At 39.5% G+C, this 17892-nt stretch overlaps 1 protein-coding gene across 3 annotated transcripts in view; it reads left to right on the top strand.

The window, feature by feature from the left end:
* MAPK10 (mitogen-activated protein kinase 10) overlaps positions 1-17892 on the top strand; it is a 195086-nt gene that overhangs the window by 55644 nt on the left and 121550 nt on the right. The window lies entirely within an intron of this gene.

Here is a 17892-nt window from a genome sequence, read left to right as displayed (position 1 = left end):
ACTCCATTTGACTCCAGAGGACATATATAGGGATTAATAGGAGTTGAATTTGGTTTTAAGAGAGAACTTTATCAGAGTCAGAACCATTCATCAATGGGCTGTCTTCTTTGTGAAGATGTAAGCAATTGGTTACTGATAGTTTTTAAGCAAAAGCTGGCAGGATGAATCTATCTCTTTTGATTGAAGTATAATTGATTTACAATATATTAGTTTCAGGTGTGCAATATAGTGATTCAATATTTTATAGATTATACTTCATTTAAAGTTATTATAAAATAATGGCTATTTTTTCTGTGCTATGCATCATATCCTTTTAACTTATTTATTTTATGCATAGTAGTTTGTGTCTCTTAATCCCATATCCCTATCTTCCTCTGCCTCTGTCCCGTCTCCCTACTGGTAATCACTGGTTTGTTCTCCCTGTCTGTGAGTCTGATTCTTTTTTGTTATGTTCACTACATTGTTGTATTTTTTAGATTCCATATATAAGTAATATCATACAATATTTATCTTTATCTGACATTTCACTAAGCATAATACTCTGTAGGTCCATTCACATTGTTGCAAATGGTAAAATTTCATTTTTTTATGGCTAAGTAATATTCACACACATACACACACACACACATATATATACACCCAATCTTATTTATCTATTCAGTTGTTCATGGGCATTTGGGTTGCTTCCATATCCTGACTATTGTAAATAATGCTGTTATGAATGTTAGAATGCATATTTCTTTTCAAGTTAGTGTTTTGGTTTTTTTTCAGATATATATCCAGCAGTGGAGATGTTGGATCATATGATAGTTCTATTTTTAGCTTTTTTGTAAAACCTCCATTCTGTTTTTTATAGTGACTGCACCAATTTACAATTCCACCTCTCTTGGTCTGGAAAATACCTCTCTTGGTGTGGGCTGGGAAATAATTTCCAGACATGAGGCGTAATGAGAGCAGAGGAGAGTTTATTAGAATGAGAGACACTGTTCCAACAGTGGACAGGCTCAAGGGAGAGCTGACTGTTAGAACAGTGGGCTGGCTGAAGGGAGAGCTGACCCTTTCATGGGTTAGTAGCCAATTTTTATAATCTCAAGACTAAGAAAATTCCTGCTGGAAGAGTGGCCTTAGGTGATTGGTTAGGGTGGGTGTTTTTAGCTAACATGGGGTTATGGATCTGGCCAGTTTAGGTCAGGGGTGCTCATAGCAATGGTTGCTATGGTGCTCAGTCAGTTCCATAGATGACGTTGGTGCAGAGCTCTGCACCTGTGTCCTCGGTATAGGGCTCCACACCACCAACGATGTACTGCTGCTGCTGCTGCTGCTAAGTCACTTCATTCGTGTCTGACTCTGTGCGACCCCATAGACAGCAACCCACCAGGCTCCCCCGTCCCTGGGATTCTCCAGACAAGACCACTGGAGTGGGGTGCCATTGCCTTCTCCAATGCATGAAAGTGAAAAGTGAAAGTGAAGTCGCTCAGTTGTGTCCGACCCTTCGCGACCCCATGGACTGCAGCCCACCAGGCTCCTCCGCCCATGGGATTTCCCAGGCAAGAGTACTAGAGTGGGATGCCATTGCCAACGATGTACTAGGGTTCCTTTTTCTCCATATCCTCACCAACACTTGTTATTTCTTTTTTTATTGTAGCCATTCTGATGGGTGTGAGGCGATATTCATCTTGATTTTGACTTGCATTCTCTGATGACTAATGATTTTGAGTGTTTTTTTCTTGTGCCTATTGGTCACCTGTATGTCTTCTTTGGAAAAATGTCTGTTCAGTTCTTCTGCTCTCATATTTAGTTGGGTTGATTTTTTTTCTTTGATATTGCATTGTATGAGATATTTGTATATTTTGGATATTAACAGCTTATAGATCATATCATTTACAAATATTTTATCCCAATTAGTAGGTTGTCTTTTTGTTCTGGATTTGTTTATTTTTGCCTTTATTTCCTTTGCCTTAGGAGACAGATTTTTAAAAAATTTCTATAGTTTATGTCAGAATGTTCTACTTATGTTCTCTTCTAGGTTTTATGGTTAATTTTTTATGGTTCTCAGCTTGCAGTTGGTCCTTAATCCATTTTGAGCTTACTTTTGTATGTGGTGTGAGGAAATGTCCTAATCTCACTTTTTAATATATCAGGAGCTGTCCATGTTTCCCAGCACCAGTTATTGAAGAGATTATCTTTACTCCACTGTATATTCTTGTCTCTTTTGTTGTAGACTAATTGACTGGAAGGGCATGGTTTTATTTCTGGGCTCCCTATTCTGTTTTTGATCTATAATTCTACTTTTGCACCAATACCATGGTATTTGGAAGAGAAAATGGCAACCCACTCCAGTATTCTTGCCTGGAAAATTCCATGGAGGGGAGCCTGGTGGTCTATAGTCCATAAGGTTTCAAAAAGTTGGACACGGACATGACTGAGCACATATTCACGCACCATGCTATTTGGATGACTCTTAAGGATATTGTATTCTACGTAAAATTTCTTCTTTTGGTGGACTGTTGGATTAAGTGGGTTAGTTTTCTTCCCATTCTAAGTTTGTGTAGACTTTTTGTTATCTTAGAGACATTATTTGTAAGCTATCAATGTTTTTAAGTAGAGAATGCTCCTAGAAGGTGATTAAGGTAGTGCTATGTTTAGCTTTGGAGCAGGATATCTCCTTACTTCATGCACCACATTGTTGGTAATGGCTGAATATTGGATTGAGTAGCAGTGAAGATGTCTTGACTCTACACCCAAAATCTGAACCTAAAATTCCATCCAGAATGTTAGATTCATATGTTTAACACCCACATAAAGAATTTCTTATTCAGATTTTCTCAAATACAAAACTGTAGACACATGTTTCAGTTTTTTCCAGCTGGTGTAACAAAATACCATAAACTGTGTGGCTTACACACAACAGAAATTTATTTCTCACAGTTATGGGAAGTTCAACTTGCCCGATGGCTCAGTGGTAAAGAATCTGCCTGCAAGGCAGGGTGGGGGAGATCCCCTGGAGAAGGAAAAGGCAACCCACTCCAGTATTGTTGACTGAAAAATTCAATCAACAGAGGATCCTGGGGGGTCTACTGTCCATCGGGTTGCAAAGAGCATACATGACTGAGCATGCATGCAAACTCATGGAAATTTCAAAGTTAAGATGCCAGAGGATTTTGTGTCTGGTAGAAGTTTGTCTTCTGATTCATAGTTGGTGTCTTTTAGCGACAACCTTACATGGCAGATGGCAGAGGGAATCTCTCTGGGGCCTCTTTTATAAAAGCATTAATCCAGTGTATGAGGGCTCTGCTTTCAGGACACAATTACCCCCCAGTGGCCCCATGAGCTCACACTAGGAATTAGGATCTCAACATATGAATTTTGGGGAAAGTGAAAGCGAAGTGTTAGTTGCTCAGTCGTGTCTGACTCTTGGTGGCGCCATGGATGGTAGCCCACCACCTGCATTGGCAGGTGGATTCTTTACTGCTGAGCCGCCGGGGAAGCCTGATACATTTGACACTAGCACCCTATTTCCAATTTTACAAGGACCTACAACCTATTATCTGTCCTCATTTCTCTGTTCCTGATGACCTTCATGTACTCATTTTCCTCCTTCCATAGCTTAGATATTGTGGCTGATATTATAATCTATCCCATATATAAACTATCTCCTTCTCTCTTCCTTCCTGGCAAAACCCAAATGCTAACTAATTTAATCTAACTCTTCCCCACCAAACATGGCTGGAGAAAAACACTTAGTTATGTTGACTGTTTGCTCCTAAATTCAAGACCAAAAGATGAAGTGGGGCTTTATTCTGCCCACCCAGGATCTCTTTATTACTGTGCAGACTTCCCCAGTGACCCATTAGTTGAGGCTTTATGTTCCCAGTGCAGGGGGCATGGGTTCAATCCCTGGTTGGGGAAGATATGCATGTTATGCAGCCAAAAAGCAAAACAAAAAGTATCAAAACTTTCCACATTTGGGCTTCCCTGGTGACTCAGACAGTAAAGAACCTGCCTGTAATGCGGGAGACCTGGATTCGATCCTTGGGTTGGGAAGATCCCTTGGAGAAGGGAATGGCAACCCACTCCAGTATTCTTGCCTGGAGAATTCCATAGTCACAGGAGCCTGTGAGCTACAGTCCATGGGGTCGCAATGAGCTGGACATGACTGAGCAACTAACACACACACATACAGTGACTAGAGCTCTCTGAGTTTTACTTACTGGGCACTAGTGGTAAGGAACCTGCCAGTCAATGCAAGAGACTCAGGAGATATGAGTTCCATACTTGAGTTGGGAAGATCCCCTGGAAGAGGGCATGGCAACCCATTCCAGTATTCTTGCCTGGAGAATCCCATGGACAGAGGAGATTGACAGGCTGCAGTCCATAGGGTCACACAGAGTTGGACATGACTAAAGCGACTTAGCACTCAGCACTGAGAAATTCTAGTCCATTACATTTCTACCACTATAGGTGACAATTTTATCCCTTTTTCTGCCCTCAAAATTCAAACACCGCTTTGCCCATTCTTTCTTTTAGCAGATGATCTTGCTTCCCGTTTCACTTCAAAATTAAAAGCCAGTAGAAATGAACATTGGCAAGTTCTTCACCACCACTATCCCTACGTATGTACTGTCATCTGAACCTATTCAGGCTACTTTTCTGGGTGATGCTGTACAGCATCTTCCCTGTATAAATTAATCCCTACACTTGTATAAACTAGGCCTGTGTAAACTAGATCCCGCATCATTTTATCATCTTTAGCAATTGTCCTATTTGCCATCCTCCTTAAAACTAGTCTTTTCCATCAGTGTATTGTATTTTCTTCTCTCATTTTAGCTAATATTTTCAGTTTGTATTTTATTTCTGTATTGCTGCTGCTGCTGCTAAGTCATTTCAGTCGTGTCCGACTCTGTGTGACCCCATAGACGGAAGCCCACCAGGCTCCCCTGTCCCTGGGATTCTCCAGGCAAGAACACTGGAGTGGGTTGCCATTTCCTTCTCATCCCTAATGTGTCACAGTGCTTTGAGTATAAGAAACTGAACGTGTATTTTTTTTGTATATATCACAATAGATAATTGCAAGATTTTGCTTAATTTTCTACCTGGCAGAAGTTAGCGTTCTTCTATGAAGTTTTTTATTTTATCCATATAAAAATATCTAATAAATAAAAACAGACACTTGATAGATCAGTAAATTTTTGTTGAGTGAATAAAGAGATAGTCATGCAACAATTTTAAATGAACTTGATTTTAAAAACTGAGTCTTAGTTCAAATTAAAAAGAAACGTTACAATGAAATTCCATTTCCTTATCGTGTGTAGCCAAAGGACAAAGAGAGGTACTGTTTTTAATAATCCTAGAGGACGTAGAATGTGTGTTCACATAGTTTCATCTATATTAAGGTGTCCCAGAACAGATGGTTAATACAGATGCATAGGTACGTGTGTGTGCGTGTGCACACATGCACACACACACGCATATATACATACACATTGCTTTAATCTTGACCAGCAACACAGAAAGAACCTTTGCAAGAAGAGAAGTTTTGTTATTGTTAAAGTGACTCTTGTACATTCTGAACTCAGACTGCATCACAAAAAGAGTCCATAAATAAATCTCTTTTCCATTTTGGTGCTTATGAGTGTTGGGTGGTTCCTAAATTGAGCACACATAAAACCATAAAAGCAGGATGCAGTGGGAGTGCTGTTAACACCAGCTCATCAGGAAACCCATTTGGGGTCAGTAAGCAGGTTGCTAATGATACCAGCCAACAGGAAGAAGGTGGAGATGGCAAGAGGCAGGCACTCATTTAGATGTAAAATCAATACTTGTACTTGATGGGTGTGGTCCTTTTGGGGTAGTTCTGCAAAGAAATTCCAAGGTAGAGTCTTAAAGTGCCAGTTCTCTATCACTGTTTAACATTTTTAGGAAGATAGGGTTTGTGAGAATACTTTATAGACCAAACCTATGCTGAACAATCTTCTTGTTTGTTTAAAGCAAACAGAAACAACTAACCCCAGCAGAATTTGCCAGCCATTTATCTGATTTTACCATGTTTCTCAAAGGAACTGATCCCATCAAAAATTTGTTATTTAAAAATATGCTTTTGGTATTTCCTGGAAGCTCAGTGTTCATTTCTTTTATGAATATAGGGAGCAAAGCTTTAACGGGAGAACTGTCTATCCTCAGGTCACTCGTGTGCTGATTATTTCACGAGCACGTTATTTAACCATTCTGAGTCTCGGTTTCCTTGGCTCCACTAGTTTGCCAGCTTTCTGTAAAAATACAGCAAGTTTGCTAGCATCTGTTGCGATGAGAAATGTAAATTTTAGTTATTATCATGATGTGATTTTTTTAAGTTCTTTCAATTATCTAAATAAATAGTATTTAACTGTCTGTTGATTGAATGTATATGTGAATGAAGAATGAACTAATTGTGACATAAGAATCAGAAAGGCTGACATCTTAGTGTAATGGCTTGCAAATATTTGTAGTTTTGACTTTAACAATACAGATAGTAAAGGAAACGTAGAAAATTCTAATAATAAGAACTGGAGGAAAATTAAGAGATCTCACAATGTTGCGGTCATATGATATCAGTTACATTTTCATTTTTCAAATGTGTGCTGTATTTCTATATATTTATAATAATAATGTCAAATTTTTATTTTGAAATGATTTTAAAGTTGCAGGAATAGCAAAAATAACCATGATAAGATCATAATAATACTTATTTCATAGAATTTTGGTGAGGATCAAATGAGCTATTAAATAGAAAGTTTTAAGAACTTTAGAAGAAAATAAACTGGGAGGAAAACTGCTTGAAGCTGATAAACACTGGTTGTTATCATTAAGTTTCAATTTTGTCACCTTAATGATAGTGGTAATAAGGGTGCCTATCACTCCAATACTTGGGCCACCTCATGGAAAGAGTTGACTCACTAGAAAAGACTCTGATGCTGGGAGGGATCGGGGGCAGGAGGAGAAGGGGACGACAGAGGATGAGATGGTTGGATGGCATCACCGACTCGATGGACATGAGTTTGAGTGAACTCCGGGAGTTGGTGATGGACAAGAAGACCTGGTGTGCTGTGATTCATGGGGTCGCAAAGAGCTGGACATGACTGAGCGACTGAACTGAACTGAACTAAACTGATCTTATAAGATTATTACATGCATAATACTTAGCAACCTGGGTTTTTTCCTGCCTAAGTTAATGACAACCTGTGCTTTATAGATAATAAAACTTACTGTAAGAAACCCCATTTGAGTTTCTATGATTACTTAAATAACATCCCCCTAAAATCAAATTGCCTATACATAGTTTTGTTTTTTTTTTTTGACCTAACACTTCTATCAAGTCTTCACATTTCAGGTTTACCTAGGCTTCCCATCAGTATCTGTCAATGTGAGGATGAACCTAGTTGATCTTTCCTAAAGTGCATCTGATAAATTATTTGATATTAGGAAAAGTTTTACCGGTGGAAGAAACTTCAGTCACATTATTGTTGTCTAGAAATTCTAACCAAATTTTGGTGGAAAGAAAACAGCCTATATGTTACTCTCCCATTTTTCAAACTGGAGTCTTTGTGGTTCAGGGTAAGGGGCTCCTGGGGAGGGGTGCTGATGCAGCTTGGCAGGAATGCTTGAAGCCCCATGGTAAATATGGCAGGCCTGCCTGGAACTCAGGTTTAATGTAAAGACTGAAGTATTAATGAAGAAGTAAAATTTTATATTAAATGTGGATATATATGGGAGGAACTCTAACTCAGTGTAAAGCCCCAAAGATCTGTTACTTATTTTTATTTTATATTGTACTATATTTTATTTACAGTGTTGTGTTTGTTTCAGGTGTATAGCAAAGTGATACAGTCATATATATATATATGAATTAACAAAAGCAGTTCCCGTCTTTTGATGGGGAGCTCGTGGTTTATAATATAAATGGCATTATTTTGAGAGAGGGATAACAGGTATGGCATTGGGTTTTTTTTCTTTTTGCAGCTTGAGGCAGTTGTAAAATAATGTAGCTTTTTGCAACTGTGTATTCTATAATATTTTTTTCATTTGGTGAAATTTTAACCATTAATGTTTATGGCATTGTGCTTTGTACCATTTATTAAATAAAAATTTTAAAAAATACAAATTTTATATAAATTTGAAAGATGAAACATATGACTTCAAGAATATTTATAAGTTAGTTGACTCTTGTTTTTAATAAATCTGAGATTGATAGTTCATTTTGCTCTACTATTAGGAGTGTTTCAATCAGCAATTAGGATACTTGTTTAAAAATATATGCCAGACACTGCTATGCTCTCAATGCAAACAAAGGTGAGCAAGTCTCATTGCAGCATTATTTACCAAATACCTAAGTGCCCATTTCACAGCATCATCTTTCAAGATTTGAAATAGCTCAACTGGAATTCCATCACCTCCACTAGCTTTGTTTGTAGTGATGCTTTCTAAGGCCCACTTGACTTCACATTCCAAGATGTCTGGCTCTAGGTCAGTGATCACATTATCGTGACTATCCTGGTCGTGAAGATCTTTTTCGCCACCTCTTCTTAATATCTTCTGCTTCTGTTAGGTCCATACCATTTCTGTCCTTTATCGAGCCCATCTTTGCATGAAATGTTCCCTTGGAATCTCTAATTTTCTTAAAGGGATCTCTTGTTTTTCCTATTCTGTTGTTTTCCTCTATTTCTTTGCATTGATCACTGAGAAATGCTTTCTTATCTCTCCTTGTTATTCTTTGGAACTCTGCATTCAGATGCTTATATCTTTCCTTTTCTCCTTTGATTTTCGCGTCTCTTCTTTTCACAGCTATTTGTAAGGCCTCTTCAGACAGCCATTTTGCTTTTTTGCATTTCTTTTCCATGGGGATGGTCTTGGTCCCTGTCTCCTGTACAATGTCACGAACCTCCGTCCAGAGTTCATCCGGCACTCTATCTATCAGATCTAGTCCCTTAAATCTATTTCTCACTTCCACTGTATAATCATAAGGGATTTGATTTAGGTCATATCTGAATGGTCTAGTGGTTTTCCCTACTTTCTTCAATTGAAGTCTGAATTTGGCAATAAGGAGTGCATGATCTGAGCCACAGTCAGCTCCTGGTCTTGTTTTTGCTAACTGTATAGAGCTTCTCTATCTTTGGCTGCAAAGAATATAATCAATCTGATTTTGGTGTTGACCATCTGGTGATGTCCATGTGTAGAGTCTTCTCTTGTGTTGCTGGAAGAGGGTGTTGGCTATGACCAGTGCGTTTTCTTGACAAAACTCTAGTAGCCTTTGCCCTGCTTCATTCCGTGCTCCAAGGCCAAATTTGCCTGTTACTCCAGGTGTTTCTTGACTTCCAATCCCAAAGAAAGGGAATGCCAAAGAATGCTCAAACTACCGCACAATTGCACTCATCTCACACGCTAGTAAAGTCATGCTCAAAATCCTCCAAGCCAGGCTTCAGCAATATGTGAACCGTGAACTCGCAGATGTTCAAGCAGGTTCTAGAAAAGGCAGAGGCACCAGAGATCAAATTGCCAACATCCGCTGGATCATGGCGAAAGCAAGTGAGTTCCAGAAAACCATCTATTTCTGCTTCATTGACTATGCTAAAGCCTTTGACTGTGTGGATCACAATAAACTGTGGAACATTCTGAAAGAGATGGGAATACCAGACCACCTGACCTGTCTCTTGAGACACCTGTATGCAGGTCAGGGAGCAACAGTCAGAACTGTACATGGAACAACAGACTGGTTCCAAATAGGAAAAGGAGTGCGTCAAGGCTGTATATTGTCACCTTGCTTATTTAACTTATATGCAGAGTACATCATGAGGAACGCTGGGCTGGAAGAAGCACAAGCTGGAATCAAGATTGCTGGGAGAAATATCAATAACCTCAGATATGCAGATGACACTACCCTTATGGCAGAAAGTGAAGAGGAACTCAAAAGCCTCTTGAGGAAAGTGAAAGAGGAGAGTGAAAAGTTTGGCTTGAAGCTCAACATTCAGAAAACAAAGATCATGGCATCTGGTCCCATCACTTCATGGGAAATAGATGGGGAAACAGTGGAAACAGTCAGACTTTATTTTTTTGGGCTCCAGAATCACTGCAGATGCTGATTGCAGCCATGAAATTAAAAGACGCTTACTCCTTGGAAGGAAAGTTATGACTAACCTAGATAACATATTAAAAAGCAGAGACATTGCTTTGCCAACCAAGGTCCATCTAGTCAAGGTTATGGCTTTTCCAATGGTCATGTATGGATGTGAGATTTGGACTGTGAAGAAAGCTGATTGGCAAAGAATTGATGCTTGAGAACTGTGGTGTTGGAGAAGACTCTTGAGAGTCCCTTGTACTGCAAGGAGATCCAACCAGTCCATTCTAAAGGAGATCAGTCCTGGGTGTTCATTGGAAGGACTGATGCTAAAGCTGACACTGCAATACTTTGGCCACCTCATGCGATGAGTTGACTCACTGGAAAAGACTCTGATGCTGGGAAAGGTTGGGGGCGGGAGGAGAAGGGGACGACAGAGAATGAGATGGCCGGATGGCATCACTGACTCTGTGGACATGAGTTTGAGTGAACTCCGGGAGTTGGTGATGGACAGGGAGGCGTGGCGTGCTGTGATTCATGGAGTCGTTGAGAGTCGGACACGACTGAGCGACTGAACTGAACTGAACTAAGTGCCCATTTGGCTCAGATGATAAAGAATACACCTGCAATGTGGGAGAGCTGGGTTTGATCCTAAGTTGGGACGATACCCCTGGAAGAGGGCATGACAACCCTCTCCAGTATTCTTGCCTGGAGAATCCCGTGGACAGAGGAGACTGGTGGGCTACAGCCCATGGGGTCGCAGATTATTGGACAAGATTGAGTGACTAAGCACACAGCACTAATTGCCTGTTGATGGATGAATTGAAAAAGAAAATGTAGTATCTATACACACACACACAATGGAATGTTATCCATCGATAAGAAGGGAATTCTGCCATTTGTTTGGGTGGAACTTGTTAACAAGGTCAGAGAAAAACAAATGCTGTATGATCACACTTATATGTGGAATCTAAAAAAATTGAACTCATAGATACAGAAACAGATTGATGGTTGCCAGAGATGGGAATAAGGGTAGGAAGAGGGATTGTTGAAGGTGGTCAAAAGGTATCAACTTCCAGTTATGAAGTAAGTCATGGAGATGTAACACGCAACATGGTATCTATAGTTAACAATACTATATTATATTTTGCAAGTTGCTGAGAGTAAGTCTCACCATAAGAAAAATTTGTAACTAAGTCAGGTGATGAGATGAAGAAAGATCTCTACTCTTTCCCATTCTATTGTTTTCCTCTATTTCTTTCTTTTTTTTTTTTTTTTCTGCTTTCCTCTATTTCTTTGCATTGATCGCTGAGGAAGTCTTTTCTTACCTCTCCTTGCTATTCTTTGGAACTCTGCGCTCAAATGGGTATATCTTTCCTTTTCTCCTTTGCTTTTCGCTTCCCTTCTTTTCACAGCTATTTGTAAGGCCTCCTCAGACAGCCATTTTGCTTTTTTGCATTTCCTTTTCTTGGGGATTGTCTTGATTCCTGTCTCCTGTACAGTGTCATGAACCTCCATCCATAGTTCATCAGGCACTCTATCTATCAGATCTACTTCTTTAAATCTATTTCTCACTTCCACTGTATAATCATAAGGGATTTAATTTAGGTCATACCTGAATGGTCTAGTGGTTTTCCCTACTTTCTTCAATTTCAGTCTGAATTTGGCAATTAGGAGTTCATGATCTGAGCCACAGTTAGCTCCTGGTCTTGTTTTTGCTGACTGTATAGAGCTTCTCCATCTTTGGCTGCAAAGAATATAATCAATCTGATTTCGGTGCTGACGATCTGATGATGTCCATATGTAGAGTCTTCTCTTGCGTTGTTGGAAGAGGATGTTTACTATGACCAGTGCGTTCTCTTGACAAAACTCTAGTAGCCTTTGCCCTGCTTCATTCTGTACTCCAAGGCCAAATTTGCCTGTTATTCCATGTGTTTCTTGACTTTCTACTTTTGCATTCCTGTCCCCTATAATGAAAAGGACATCTTTTTTTGCATGTTAGTTCCAGAAGGTCTTGTAGGTCCTCATAGAATTCTTCACCTTCAGCTTTTCAGCATTACTGGTCTGGGCATAGACTTGGATTACCGTGATATTGAATGATTTGCCTTGGAAATGAACAGAGATCATTCTGTTGTTTTTGAGATTGCATCCAAGTACTGCATTATGGACTCTCCTGTTGACTATGATGGCTACTCCATTTCTTCTAAGGGATTCCTGTCCACAGTAGTAGATATAATGGTCATCTGAGTTAAATTCACCTATCTAGTCCATCTTAGTTTGCTGATTCCTAGAATGTCGATGTTCACTCTTGTGAAACTCCTGTTTGACGACTTCTAATTTGCCTTGATTCATGGATCTAACATTCCAGGTTCCTATGCAATATTGCTCTTTACAACGTCAAATCCTGCTTCTACCACCAGTCCCATCCACAACTGGGTATTGTTTTTGCTTTGGCTCCATCCCTTCATTCTTTCTGGAATTATTTCTCCACTGATCTCTAGTAGTATATGGGTACCTACCGACCTGGGGAGTTCATCTTTCAGTGTCCTATCTTTTTGCCTTTTCATACTGTTCGTGGGGTTCTCAAGGGAAGAATACTAAAGTGGTTTGCCATTCCCTTCTACAGTTGACCACATTCTGTCAGACCTCTCCACCATGACCTGTCTGTTTTGGGTGGCCCCACACGGCAAGACTAGAGATCTCTTCAAGAAAATTAGAGATACCAAGGGAACATTTCATGCAAAGATGGGCTCAATAAAGGACAGAAATGGTATGGCCCTAGCAGAAGATATTAAGAAGAGGTGATAAGAATACACAGAAGAACTGTACAAAAAAGATCTTCATGACCCAGATAATCACGATGGTGTGGTCACTCAGCTAGATCCAGACATCCTGGAATGTGAAGTTAAGTGGGCCTTAGGAAGCATCACTATGAACAAAGCTAGTGGAGGTGATGGAATTCCAGTTGAGCTATTTCAAATCCTGAAAGATGATGCTGTGAAAATGCTGCACTCAGTGTGCCAGAAATTTGGAAAACTCATCAGTGGCCACAGGACTGGGAAAGGTCAGTTTTCATTCCAATCCCAAAGAAAGGTAATGTCAAAGAATGCGCAAAGGACTTCACAATTGCACTCATCTCACACGCTAGTAAAGTAATGCTTAAAATTCTCCAAGCCAGGCTTCAGCAATACTTCCAGATGTTCAAGCTGATTTTAGAAAAAGCAGACGAACCAGAGATCAAATTGCCAACATCCACTAGATCATGGAAAAAGCAAGAGAGTTCCAGAAAAACACCTATTTCTGCTTTATTGACTATGCGAAAGCCTTTGACTGTGTGGATCATAGTAAACTGTGGAAAATTGTGAGAGAGATGGGAATTCCAGACCACCTGACCTGCCTCTTGAGAAACCTATATGCAGGTCAAGAAGCAACGGTTAGAACTGGACATGGAACAACAGACTGGTTCCAAATAGGAGAAGGAGTACGTCAAGGCTGTATACTGTCACCCTGCTTATTTAACTTATAAGCAGAGTACATCATGAGGAACGCTGCGCTGGAGGAAGCACAAGCTGGAATCAAGATTTCTGGGAGAAATATCAATAACCACAGATATGCAGATGACACCACCCTTATGACAGAAAGTGAAGAAGAACTAAAGAGCCTCTTGATGAAAGTGAAAGAGGAGACTGAAAAAGTTGGCTTAAAACTCAACATTCAGAAAACTAAGATCATGGCATCCGGTCATGGGAATCATGGCATCCCTATCACTTCATGGCAAATAGATGGGGAATTAGTAGAAACAGTGCCTGACTATTTTTTTGGGTTCCAAAATCACTGCAGATGGTGATTGCAGCCATGAAATTAAAAGATGCTTACCTTGGAAGGACAGTTATGACCAACCTAGACAGCATATTGAAAAGCAGAAACATTACTTTGTCGACAAAGGTCCGTCTAGTAAAGGCTATAGTTTTTCCAGTGGTCATGTATGGATGTGAGTGTTGAACTATAAAGAAAGCTGAGCACCGAAGAATTGATGCTTTTGAACTGTGATGTTGGAGAAGACTCTTCAGAGTCCCTTGGACTGCAAGGAGATCCAACCAGTCCATTCTAAAGGAGATCAGTCCTGGGTGTTCATTGGAAGGACTGATGTTGAAACTGAAGCTCCAATACTTTGGCCACCTGATGCGAAGAGCATTCTTCAATGCTGGGAAAGATTGAAGGCAGGAGGAGAAGGGCACGACAGAGTATGAAATGGTTTGATGGCATCACCGACTCAATGGACATGGGTTTGTGTGGACTCTGGGAGTTGGTGATGGACTGGGAGGCCTGGCGTGCTGCAGTTCATGGGGTCACAAAGAGTTGGACATGACTGAGTGACTGAACTGAACTGATGAGATGAATGTCAGCTAAACTTATTGTGGTGATGATTTTGCAATATAAATATGTATCAAGTCATTTTTCTGTACACTTTGGACTAATACAATATTATCTGTCAATTATATCCCAGTAAAACTGAAGTTGAAAGGTGATCAAGATTCAGGTGGCTCCTGCCCTCACTGGAGTTAAAATCAGGCAGTGTGGCAGATTTTACGTCAAGCTAACAATTTTTGTAACAATTTAGGAGGTTCTATCCGTTATTTTATTAATGCTGTGTTCAGTTCAGTTCAGTTCAGTTCAGTTGCTCAGTCATGTCCGACTCTCCGCGACCCCATGAATCACAGCACGCCAGGCCTCCCTGTCCATCACCAACTCCCGGAGTTCACTCAAACTCATGTCCACAGAGTCGGTGATGCCATCCAGCCATCTCGTTCTCTGTCATCCCCTTCTCCTCCCACCCTCAACCTTTCCCAGCATCAGAGTCTTTTCCAGTGAGTCAACTCGTCGCATGAGGTGGCCAAAGTATTGCAGTGTCAGCTTTAGCATCAGTCCTTCCAATGAACACCCAGGATTGATCTCCTTTAGAATGGACTGGTTGGATCTCCTTGCAGTCCAAGGGACTCTCAAGAGTCTTCTCCAACACCACAGTTCAAAAGCATCAATTCTTCGGCGATCAGCTTTCTTCACAGTCCAACTCTCACATCCATACAGTTACTTCAAGTCATTTTCTTGATAAGTAATGAAAACAAGCAGGATTCTCAGAAACAAAGTAGTGTGGCAAGAACAGCCCCATTTAGATAAAATGAGACTATGAGGGTGGTGAGTTGCAAGTTTTTGAGAAGCAAGAGTTAATCTAAGGAGACCATTTAAGGGGGGTCTCTGTACTACATGTAGCACACAATAGTGGAAATGGAGTTACAGTTAAGTGGATTAATTTGAAAATTTATATTGGAATTAAATGCAGACCTTCATGAATTGGGTATGGGGAGGAGATGAGAAGAGAAAAATAAAGATGACTTCTATTTTGAATAAATGGTGTTTAAATGAGAAACATATGAAGAGAGAAATCAGGGGTTACTTCAGTTTATGGGCATATTAATTTTCAGATAATTCTTAGACATTTAATTAGGGGTGTACAGTAGGTAGTTGTATATGTGAGTTAGGAGCCTTGAGACAGACATCTTAGCTAGAGATAATATCTAGGCATCTTCAGTAACCCAGTGTTAAATTAAAATATGCTGCTTGGTTTATTTGAACTTTTGTTCTTAACTTATACAGTGCTATCTTCCTAACATCTTTAAGCCTCTAGACATAAAAAATTAGCAACAGCAAATATAATTCCATGCAACAAATGTGTAGGGTGTACAGAGATAAATCCCTCAGGATTTTGACCATTAAGAAGCACAACAACTCTTGGGATAGCAGGAAATGTAGGAAAAGGTCATGTATGGTAATTATACCATAATGATCATACAAGTAAACTGCTGCAGATATAGAAGTCAATTTCGTAAAGATCAGCCAAATATCAGATTCAGGGAAGTAACAAAGGAAGTAACAAGGGAAAGATGTCCAGGGGCTGTAAACAATAGCTAATACACATTTTCAGAGTCAAGAGATGCTGGGGGTCATCCATAGTTGACAATGCTGCACCAGTCGTCAGACTAATGGAGGGCAGTCGTAAAGCCAGAAACGCTGTGCTGGGCCAGGTGCAGAAGAAGAGAGAGTAGGCCCATGGGCTGGGCAATGAAGCTTATTCCTGACATAATTATGTGTCCTGTGTGCAGGAACCATTTGCGATTCCTGTGGGTCACTTAATGGATCTCATTAAGCTGGCAGGTGTCAAGAAATAGTACCAACCTCTGAGCCATAGGAACATCCTACTGTCTTTAGTTACATTAATTTTAGACATAGCACATTTTTTATTTTAATTTGAGAGGTGCCATTTCAGAGTAGAGTTACTTGCACAAATAAAAATGATGTGCTCAGTGAATGCTCAGTCCTCAGCTAACTCTGCCATCATCAGGTTCTGACACTCACCTAACCTATATACACTTAAAACTATTAAATAGAAATCAGACTTCGAATTTTATTGCCAGGAAGCAACCAAAGATAAGAATGTAGCAATAATCCTGGACGAGAAGTTCCTTGCTTCTGTCTCTTCCATCTTGTGGAAACAACCTGCAAAAGCCTCTTCAACAAGAAGCACAGTGGCCATCAGTAGCAGGGGGCCATATTATTTATCTCTAAGTTGCAAAATTTTTGGCAGTGAAAAGGCACGCTGCAATACATTGGTGGGTGTCAAAGAATTGTTGCTGGAGAAGACTCTTGAGAGTCCCTTGGACAGCAAGGAGATCAAACCAGTCAGTCCTAAAGGAAATCAGTCCTGAATATTCATTGGAAGGACTGACGCTGAAACTGAAGCTCCAGTACTTTGGCCACCTGATTCGAAGAACTTACTCATTTGAAAAGACCCTGATGCTGAGAAAGAGTGAAGGCAAAAGAAGAATGGGGTGGCAGAGGTTGAGATGGTTGGATGGCATCACCGACTCAATGGACATGAGTTTGAGCAAACTCTGGGAGACACTGAAGGACAGGGAAGCCTGGCATGCTGCAGTCTATGAGGTCGCATAGAGTTGGACACAATTTAGTGACTAAATAACAACTTTAAAATTAGACCTGTTTGTTCTAAATTACTTAAAATAATACAAATAAAAATTTAAGATGTGTTTATATTGATAACCTAAATATTAAAAATAGAACATGAGAAGAATGATTATTCTTCATTTATTCTCATGTACTTTTATCAACTGAAAATTCACTGCCCTCTCTGTCTCTTATACAATTTCACTGGTATTTTTCTGAAGGAAACTTTTTCAAAACATGATTTTATTATTTGATTTGTTCAATTTCTTTCTTGCATCAGTTCCTTTCACCACATTTCAGTGTGCTTCTATTTGCAAGTATTATTTGTTTGTATTAATAGCTGTTTCCTAAAATTTCAAGATTTGAAGTATAGGGATGCTCCATTTACTGAATTCTATTGTTAAAGATTTCTAAGTGATTATGAAAATCAATCTGAAATTTAAGAGTTATTTACTAAAGGTTGTTCTTCAACCAGAATCATAAGGGGTGCTAAGAAAATGCCGACTGCCTTCCAGAAGCATCTGTATTTTCTGATTCAACATCAGCTTTTACTCCAAAATTTTGTAATAAAGTTATTTTAACCATGTATACATTCTATTTGCAAATCTTGGCACATATGCAAATTTTATTTTGATTCATAGAATATTTCAATTTGCTTGGACTCAAATATGATTTGCTTTTGCATCACAACCACTGTACTATAGAAAATCAAGCTCAACTACAGTATAGTTTCTAATATACTATATAAAATCCAACTATTATTGAAAAGTTCTGATTTTATATTT

The sequence above is a fragment of the Moschus berezovskii genome, chromosome 5 (assembly GCF_049115385.1).
Source record: "Moschus berezovskii isolate FMDL1 chromosome 5, NW_MosBer_1.0, whole genome shotgun sequence".
Classification (NCBI taxonomy): domain Eukaryota; kingdom Metazoa; phylum Chordata; class Mammalia; order Artiodactyla; family Moschidae; genus Moschus; species Moschus berezovskii.
Note: the sequence above shows the minus strand (reverse complement) of the source record. Positions and strands in the feature narration are given on the sequence as shown.